This window comes from Lathyrus oleraceus, chromosome 2 (assembly GCF_024323335.1).
Source record: "Lathyrus oleraceus cultivar Zhongwan6 chromosome 2, CAAS_Psat_ZW6_1.0, whole genome shotgun sequence".
NCBI lineage: Eukaryota > Viridiplantae > Streptophyta > Magnoliopsida > Fabales > Fabaceae > Lathyrus > Lathyrus oleraceus.
The window spans coordinates 480,436,498-480,444,948 of record NC_066580.1 but is presented as its reverse complement, the minus strand read 5'-3'; positions in this window follow the sequence as shown (position 1 = coordinate 480,444,948).

Genomic DNA, 8,451 nt, shown 5'->3' with positions numbered 1-8,451 from the left:
GGAGGTCTTTATATGTACAAGGCACAAAGATAAACAAGCACAAACATTGCCTCTTAAGGAGGGCTTCAGACAGGTGCCTGCCAAAGTAACATGACAGGTCTTCCAGACTACATGAAGTTAGGGGTTATACCTAAGTGGTATGCCAACCACAAGCAAAGCAAAGTTCAAATGAACTTAAAGCAACTTAGGTACCTGTGTAAACAACTAAACAAATAAGTACAACATTCAGACAAACAGACAACAGTCAATAACAAACAGACAACCCCAATGTACAACACATAAGCCATAAGGCAAACACAAATGAATTATCATCAAAGCCTACAAAACAAACAAATATTAGCCAACAATAACAAATGACCAAGCTCAAATGAAGGAGCAACATCAATCATGGAGATGCATACTTGAACCTGAAATTCACAACTCAAATGTAAGTCCAAACCCCTAGGTCAAGGCCTAGGGTCAAAGGTGAGGAAAAAATTCAAAACAGGAGCTGAAATTCAACACAATGTACTAAAAAGGACCAAGTCAAAATCATCAAGCAAGTCCATGTAATAAGCAAGGGAAGTCAAAGACAATTTCAAGGCTCACAAGTGGACATTGAGAATGAAAATTCCAAATCAAAACAGAAATGATTCAAATAATTCTGGAAAAAATCATGAGCATCCAACACATCCAACATGATCATCATACAAAAAATCATAAGCATTAGAGGTCATTTGATATGGAAATTAAATTGCATAAGTTGATCAACCAAATGTGTGACACAAATTGTCACACCTCACAAACATGTGCATAAAACAGAAATGGCAAATGAGAAAAATACCAAACCAAGCGTAAAACATCTAGAAATGTGTCTAGAATCATCATGCAAAATTTCATGTCCATTGGATTAAAATCAAGCATTTCACAATAGAAAGAGTAAGGCAAGGTCACAAATGCACCTATGTTCAATCAACCTGGAGCAAAAAAAGTTCCAGCCATGCACAACTTCAGAATTCACCATCATAAAAAACTAGACATTCTAAGGAACAAGTAGCAAAACATTTAGAATTATTTGAGGATTTTTTCAATTTGTTATGAATTTTGGAAGTTAGCATAAAATTTTTTGAAAAGAAAATGAAGCATACATGAAATTTGGAGGGAAAAGGCTAAAAGAAAAAATAATTTGAAAAAGCGCTGCCGGCCAGGATCGAACCTGATCCGAATTCAAATGGAGCGCCATGCATTGAAACGAAACCGTTTTGCAGCGAACCCTAGCCTCATGCTAGCGACGGTCAGACGCGGACGCTAGGTCGTCGCTAAGATGAAGATCTTCATCTTCTTCATGAAGATGATGATGAACAAGATGAAGTTCATCCAGAATTTTCCAGAATTTCCAGAATTTCTCAGATTTTTACAAATTATATATCGTTGGAAAGCTCTTTCAATGTAGAATTCAAATATCATATTATCTAAGCCTAAATCTCCATGGATTTTCTGAATCGAAGCAAATAAGTTTCTAGATCTAAACTTGAAATCATCATATCTCACTCAATTTTCATCCAAATTCCACAAAATTTATATCAGAATTCTCACCACAACAAGATCTACAAGATTATGTACATAAAACAGAGAATTAAGGTGATCAAAAATGTGACCTCTTGAAGGTCAGTTCTTGAATTCTGCAGATTCCAGGCCAGGCAAGCATGCAAATCCCCTCCAAATCACTTGTTATGAAGTTTGATGATGAAATTGAGGCTTGGAAACGTGTAGATCTAGCTCAATTTGCATTTTCCATTTTTGAGTTCTTGAACTTCACATGCACAATTCTGGTCCAAACTTGATGATCCAAGGCTTGATCTCTGCTAAATCAACACTAGAGAACCAGAATATGAAAGAAGATTCAAGGCTTATGTGAGAAAAATTTGAATTAAGATTGGGAGAAAATTTTGGAGGGAAATGAAAACTAGATCTAGAAATGGTGAATTGTGATTAACCTCCTGAAATTCTGTTATGATTTAGTATATATACCATGTGCTAACCCTATTTTAATTAAAATTAATCAAGGTTAAGTTGAAATTAATCAAGATAAGGTGTGGTGACAAAAATTGAAATTTTGCATGGTGCATGTAGTAAATGGACGTGAACAGTACCAAACCAATGATCAAATGCACTTAAAAACACTCCATGCACATATTAGCAATGGTCATTTGTTCCCATGATGCGTCAATTTTAAATTTTCAAGTTTCCCTCCAAAATTGACTTGAATGCACAAATGATCATATGTTCAAATTTCATGCAATGTAATGGTTGTTTTGGAAACTTCATGTCATGACAAGCATTTTGCAAAAAGAACCACCAAATTTGGAGTTATGAATCAAAAGTTATGGCCTTTTGAAGTTCCATGTACACTTGGCAATGATTTGATCATAAATTCATGATCTTGGACTTTTTGGAAATGGGAGAGAGATATCTTCAACTTTCATGTTGGACAAAAATTAATTTGAAGCTTCTTTGATGATGCAAGATCAAGTTGAATTTGAATCAAAAACTTTCCGTTTTGGGAAACTTTCAATTATAGGTCACTTTCCATTTTTGGAAACTTTTGATCTGACCTCAAATTCTTCAAGATACATGTTTGTAATGACAAATGAAACTCTTTTGAACATGAATGAGATGTTGAAACTCATTTCTCCACCTCCTAGCCCTCAGTTGACTTTCTGTTGACTTTCTAGTTGACAGATGACTTGAACATGCTCAGATGACTTTGAGCCTCAACCACTTGATGAAATGGCTCCAAAATGAACCCCTAGCTTATACAAGCTCAATAAAATCATATGATGATCTCCTTCTCAAGAAAGACCTCATCTCCTTGAGGATCCCTGACTGGTAGAATGCAACTGATTAGAGTTGACCAGAGGTCAAAACCCTAATCCCAAAGAATCTGAGCATGATAAATGAGCCCCTTGAGGATGACATAACCATGATGATGATGATGTACCCTTGCCAATAAGATAATGCTCAAACTCCTTGAAGGACCAAGAAACCCTAATTGAAGCACAAACCTCAGATGATTAGTGATCAATTTATGAGACCCTCAGGCTTGCACCTCTTAACCTCTCCATCTTCTGAGAAAGACTTAGGAGGATGACTTGTCTATTTCTCACATGATATGCAATATGCAATGACTAATGTCCTAAAAAATGAAATGCAATATGCTAAGCTAGTCCCAAGAGAGGATGGCAAATTTTGAGGTGTTACAATGTTTTGCTCTGTTCACTTTCTCTTTAGTAGATTAGTTACTAGCCTTAACAAAGATAACTTTGCTAAAACTTGGTTTATCAAATTTAGAGTAACCAGGTACACTTTTATCATTAGAATATATTTCTTGACTAAGGACGCCCTCCAATCTAATTTGTCCATTTTCATATATTTAAGTTGTAAGACCCCAATTTTGTCCCTAAGATCCCTCATGGCATCATATCATAGCATTGCATAGCCTCAAGGATCTTTGAGCAATCTTGCCTTCCTTTCCCTTTGGGTGGGATCTCCTGTGAGTGGTTGAGATCACCAGGCATTACTTGCATTGTATATCATTGCTTTTCTTGTTTTAATCACTAATCAAAAGCACCAAAAATATGTCATATAACATTTGTTTTACAGTCTAAGCAATCACCAGGTTAGGCAATTCAAGGTATTCCTTTGTACAAGAGGTGATGGTATTTTCTTGAGAAGAGGACCACATGATCATTACATTGAGCTTATATGAGCTAGAGGTTCATTTTGAAGCAAATTCCCCAAGTGGTAAAGACTCAAGTTCATCAGGCATTGTCAAGGTCATCTGAGGACCATATTATCAATTGTGCAGTTAATTGAAGGCTTTGAAGTGTGGGAAATGATTTGAGACACTTCATTCATGTTCAAACAAGGCTTATTCATTATGTCAAACATCTATCTTGAAGATTTTGAAGTCATATCAAAAGTTTCCCAAAATGGAAAGTGACCTGTAATTTCAAGTTTCCAAAAATGGCAAGTTTTTGGTCCACATTCAACTTAACATTACAACATCAAAAAAGCTTCAAATGAATTTTTGGTCAACATGAAAGTTGAATATCTTTCTCTCTCCTTTTCAAAAAGTCCTATATCATGATCATATGATAATTGGTTGAGGAGTTATGATCAAATGATTGCAAACTATGCATGAAACTTCAAAATGCCATAACTTTTGATCCAAAACTCCAAATTGGGCCACTCTTTTTGCAAAATGCTCCTTATGACCAAGAGATTACAAATTGTCATACGGTGAACTGACTTTTTGTGTTTTGCTTTTAATCGCAATGTCGCGGATAGCAAGAGTCGCCACCGACTTTTCTTTTATCCAATAAGGAAAGGCGAAAAAGAACAGGAAAGACCTTAATTTAGATTTTGGGTTCGGGAGGTACATTATACAAAGGGAAGGTGTTAGCACCCTTTGTATCCATGGTTTTCCATGGGCTCTTAATTGCTTAATCATTTATGTTTTTCTAGTTTGAAAAAGTGTTTGAGAAATGTGTAGGAAATGTTTTGAAAAGGAGAATTTAACTTTGTAATGATTCTTGTATGAATGTATACAAAGTGGTTATCTCATTTAGTTTTGAAAATAGTTTAGAAAAATATAACTCGGCAATGATTCTAGTACGAATGTATACCAAGTGGTGATTTTCTAAAAGATGTTTCGAAAGGTGTGAGGTGTTAAAAGTATTTTAGGTTGTGAGTAAGCAATTAAGAGTTATACCTACCCAAGGTCTTTATGGGCATTTCCTATCCTTATGAGGGTAAAACTGTCCTTACTATTGAGAAGTAAGTAGTTTTATCCTTTGGATGCAAAGGGACATCGTAGGGTCATCGATTGGTCATTGAAGGCAACCTTTGTTGGGATACCTTAGCATTCGAAGGGACGATCATCATTTAACCGTAGGCTATACCGAAGGGTCATCGAGGGACAAAGGCAACATTCGAGGGACTATGATGATTTAACCGAAGGGTCTTTGCTAAGTGCATCCCCACATTCGCGGGACATGACCATAATACCGTAATACCGTAGGGTAACAAAGAGAGGTCCAAGATCGCATATTTAAAGGCAAGGTTTTACAATTAATTAGATAGCCGTAATCGATTAAGTAATTAGGTCCACATTAAAATCGATGAAATCAATACATTAAAATCAGCTAGGTAATTTAGGGTGGGTCTCCACATTAAAATTAATACATCAAAATCAGTTAAATAATGTAAGGTGAATCTCCATAAGGGTATCCCACACATAAAGTGGAATACCTAGCCGGCCGTTTCCTCGGGAGTATGTAAGCCTTTACACAATTCAGCACACGGGTTAGAGCATCGAGATAAAGTACAATTAAAAATTGCACCACAAAATAAACACAACAGTCATAAACTCAGGCCAAACGATGCAGAATTATAATAAACCTTGGTTAGATAGACATAAGGCAGAACAGAAAAGAAACAAAACAGCCACTGTCCCGTTCGCTCCTGTTTCGCCTAGCGAAGGCTTAGCGAGTGCTCGCTACAGGCTCGCTTATCGATGTGCTAGCGAGCGGCCACAGGTTTGGAATTTGATAGCAGCATGATCTCCGGAACCCTGAACTTTATGGCATTTAATTACAGGAATAGCATGGACAAACATTCAAGATATTCAGGCATACTTAAATTCACATGTGAAATCAAATTACATATCCGGAAATTTAATCATGATGTCTTATGTATGTAGAGATTACCGATTAAAAGCATAAAATAGTAGTGATGCGCAAACCTGTTTGCAACTGAGCTGCGATGTTGAAAGGACTGATCACTCTTGGTATTGGGTGGAGTTGGGCGGCGGTAGCTTCGGCGCGGATGAGCGGCCTTCAGGGTTTCTTTACTCGGAATACTCTAAGTTGATCTCCAGGGTTTCTATGCCAGGGTTTCCGTCCGTCTTCCTCTGTCCATTTTCGTGACTGAAGTGTCGGTATTTATAGTGATTGTGGTGACCTAATGGGCTCAGAATGAAGCCCGAAAATTCTGATATATCGCAAGCTTCGCTAGGCGAGTGTTGTAGCGAAAGGTTCGCTAGGCGAAGGAGTTGCTCGCCTAGCGAGCAAGCTAGTTTGAGCCTTTTTCTGGATTGGGTCTGTTGTGAGTCGGGCTTTTGTTCCTTTAAGGTCATTGCCTCGCAGAATAAGTTGGAGTGCTTCGAGAAATGTTTTGCAAGATTAATGGGCAAATTTTGGGGTATGACAGCTGCCCCTGTTCAATATTCTTGAACCGAGAGAGTTAGGATGGCAAGTATGTCATTCGTGGTCTGGAGGTGGAAGATTATTGAACACTAGAATGCCCCAAAAATTTGCACTTGTTAATCAAAGGTTAGTCTTGATGGAGATGGGCTTAAAGATGCCATCCAGGAAGTTTGATGATGAAAGATCAGAATGGGTCATACACTGCTGGGGATAAAGGATCAGAAGGGATCATGCACTAGATCGTATCTGAGTAACAGAATGAGTTATCCATTAGGCGGATGACTTCGCTGGGGATGAAAGATCAGAATGGATCGTACGTTAGATCGTCTCTGAGTTGCAGAATGAGCCGTACGTTAGGCTGTATCTGACGAAGGTGGAATCAGAATGGATCGTACGCTAGATCGTATCTGAGTTAAAGATCCAAATGGGTCGTACGTTAGACCGTATGGGAGTTGCAGAATGAGCCGTACGTTAGGCTGTATCTGAAAAGGGGTCAGAATGGATCGTACGTTAGATCGCATCTGAGTTGAAGATCCAAATGGGTCGTACGTTAGACCGTATTGGAGTTGCAGAATGAGCCGTACGTTAGGCTGTATCTGAAGAGGGGTCAGAATGGATCGTACGTTAGATCGCATCTGAGTTGAAGATCCAAATGGGTCGTACGTTAGACCGTATTGGAGTTGCAGAATGAGCCGTACATTAGGCTGTATCTGAAAAGGGGTCATAATGGATCGTACGTTAGATCGTATCTGGGTTGAAGGAGTCATATGTTGGGCTGAATCAGAATGAACCGTACGTTAGGCTGTATCTGATAATAGTTGTTGTGGTATTTGCAATGATTATCTGGGGTGGGTTTAAAGATGCCACCCTTGGGAGGATATCAGAGTTTGTCAGATGGAGTATATCCGAGAGCTGTATTCAAATCTTGAATGTAATTGATAAGGATGTTCGTCTGAATGAACCTTTTATTTTGACTATATCAGGAGGATAATTAACCTGAAAAATAAAGTTAGTTTCACGCAATGTCATGATGCATGAGATGTTTTATGCCTGCGAACATGGTATGCATGTGCATGCTATGAAATGATGTAATGTATATGATGCGGAATGATGCATGAATGAATTATGTGTCTGAAAGTTTTGTCGGGGGAAGATAAATCCAATGTTCTGGTTGGAAATACTTGTATTGATGACCCTTTCTTAGCTGGGGGTGTTTGATTTCTGTCTGATGGTGGAAATATCCAACAGAGCCTGGCTGGGGACAGAAGAGATGACCCGTCTGTCTGGTGATGCCGATTTCTTCTGGGGAATAACCGGTTTATGCTGGGGAATAGGATTAGCGACGGATTCATCGGGAAGCATGGTTAGACCTTTTTCTCGATCCTGAAGTCTTGTAGTAATTGCTATTTCTATTTTACGCATGCATTTTTGGTACACATCTATCATGTTCAAACGCATATATTAATTCAACCTAAATCAATGGACGCTTACGCAAACAAAACAGAAGAAGTAAAACAAAAGCATCTTTTTGGGAAAAAATTGTATTGATTTCGAAAGAGGGCCTATAAACAGGCACTTTGAATACCCGGAGACAGAAATCCTAGTAAGAGGAAGTTGTCAAGAAAACAAAGAGAAAGCTATGCAGGAAAAGTCCTATTGATTTTAATTCCACTACTGTCATTATGTCTTCAAGCATCTCATCTCCTGCTGTCGGATAGAAGTGATTGGCTTGTTCAGTCCCTTGAACTTGGATGCAGCTGTTTCAGAACGGAACATAGTCGTACACTTTAGTCCCTAATTTTTGCCTGGACCACCTTTTCAGGTTTTCAGTCCACCAGGATACCCTTTTTTGCCCAAGCCGCCTTTTCAGGTTTTCGACTTGTCGGGTGTACGTTTTTATACGTTTATCCCTAATTTTTGCCCGAACCCTTTTGGTTCGCCGGGATGCCCTTACTTTTGCCTAGATACGTCGACCTAGCGGGTCTCTTTTATGCGTAGTATTTTTTAACTATGTCCGCGTTCACGGGATGTGGGAAGTCTTCGCCGTCCATTGTAGCGAGCATCATGGCTCCACCAGAGAATACTTTCTTAACTACAAATGGCCCTTCGTATGTGGGAGTCCATTTTCCTCTGGGATCACCTTGTGGTAGAATGATACGCTTGATCACCAAGTCGCCAATTTGATACACCTGTCTCTTGACTC